Here is a 2,144-nt window from a genome sequence, read left to right as displayed (position 1 = left end):
CATATGAAGAACTTACAAAAATCAGTAAGTAACAGACACCAATAGGAGATTCGTAGAAGAAAATGTGCAAATGGTACAAAAACATCAAGAGTTCAGAATCACTTATAAACTTAAAAAATAAAACAACATTTTATTATATAATTTTAGAGAAGATTGAAAGTATTCCTAATTATTAGCGTATAGGAAAGAAAAAAAAATACTTAATTGTAATAACAAAAACATCTGTATCTGTTTTTAAATGCCAGTTTATATTTTTCAATTTAATTTATGATATTTTTACATGACTAAACTTTTTACTTTTATATTCTGGTAACTATCATTTTAATTATGTCTGTCTTAAGATAATTCACACACAAGTTACTTATCTTACTATAATTTATCCATCTTATGTTTTCTTACTGTACATTTCTGTGTGTATGTTTCATATCAAGATTAAATTATCTTAACCCACTCCCATCAAATAAACAAACTCTTTAAATAAATTTAGGAATGAAAAATCCTCTAAGTAGAAAAAAAACTTTGTTAAAATACATGGAAACACAAATGAGTTCCTACCAAGAATAAAGAAATCAACTGCTGGATGTCAATGTTTATTGACAACAGCAGTTAGTGAAGATGAACAGGTCACCCCTGAACCTCTTCTCTCATATATATACACCATGGGCAAGTAGGTCTTGACATTCCACAGCTGATGATGTGAGTGACAGATGTGAGAACATAATTGGTCCTCATTCAAACTCATGAGCAGGAGCTAGACATACACACTTTAGAAGGCTCCGTTAATTTGCTAATGACTGGCTCTGCTTGATTGTTTGAACACAGTGAACAAAAGAATTTACAGTATGTAGACCAGAAAGGAAATCTAAGATACAGTCTTTTTAACCACACACTTTGAAAAGCTGTTACATTTATGAAGAAAGTTTACATTCTGATGAATCCAACTTTAAGAAATGTGAAAGTTACCCAATTCTATCAGCTTTACTATAATCAGTCTGGGTCAGTATTAAGAAATAGATAGAACTTTTTTTTCTTTGGCTGTCTTCAGTCAATTGTCTTCTTATTTCTTACAAGCCCTGTATAAGCTTATCCCACAAGATAACAATTTGATAATTCATCCATATACTCATGTATTAAAATCACCCTGTGGCACTCATACTTTTCAGAAGAAAAAAAGGGACAGATAAAATATTTTAATATGCTGAATAATTTTTTAAACTGGATTTTAGATATTTTAGGCTAGATATAAAGAAATATTCTAAAATGAACCCATTATCTCTCTTGGTGCTGGTCCTCTCCCAACTCTAGTAAGCTTCCTGTTTTTCAACTCAGTAAATGGCCACCATCACTGTTCCTGTTATGTAACCTAGAGATCTTAAAGTTGCCCTTGACATCTCTCTCTGCTAAGTCCAGTTCCAAGTTGTATTGATTTTTATCTCCCAAATATGTCTCACCTAATTTCCCTTCCACCCATCTTCACTCCCTCCACCTTGTCCAGGCTGCATATTTTCCCATTAATTGACTGAATAAAAAAGTTCCAATAATTTGCAAGGGCAAAGGACATCTTCAGCACAGTTGGAAATGATGGTTTGAAAGAAAAAAAAAATATGCAGAGAGAGGTAAAAAGAGCTTGTACTTCAAAACTCTGGTAGTGTAAAGATTTGCCCTGTCTCCTTAGAGGTGCTAAACCCTCAGCACGAGGCTTTCTTTTAAGATGTCAAAGGGGTGAAATATTTCTGGCAATAATTTAATAAATCTAATAAAACTGAGCTTTTTATTTTGTGTCCACCTAATTAAAGCATCAACTAATCTTAGTAGAGAAGGTTTTTTTTTTAATCTAATTAAGTTTGCCTGAAGCCTTCTAAGAGATTATATGATCCACAAAATATTAGGCTAGTAGCATGCAATTTGGCAGCATTTCTAATTGTTTTCCAAAGATCTTTTTACTCGAGTGATTAAGAAATGTTTTATTTGGTGGTACACTGCCCTTGTCCCTGTGGCCAGTTATAATAATCTCCGAAAATTCTGCGGATTAATCATGTCTTCGGTTAGATCAAAACTTTTTTTTTAAGAATTAGAATTTGTATTCCCTCAGAGTAATACTACTGAGTACAATATTATGTTAGAGTACATTTTTTAAAATGTGC

Source organism: Pteropus vampyrus, unplaced genomic scaffold (assembly GCF_000151845.1).
Source record: "Pteropus vampyrus isolate Shadow unplaced genomic scaffold, Pvam_2.0 Scaffold13, whole genome shotgun sequence".
NCBI classification, from domain to species: Eukaryota; Metazoa; Chordata; class Mammalia; order Chiroptera; family Pteropodidae; genus Pteropus; species Pteropus vampyrus.
Note: the sequence above shows the minus strand (reverse complement) of the source record.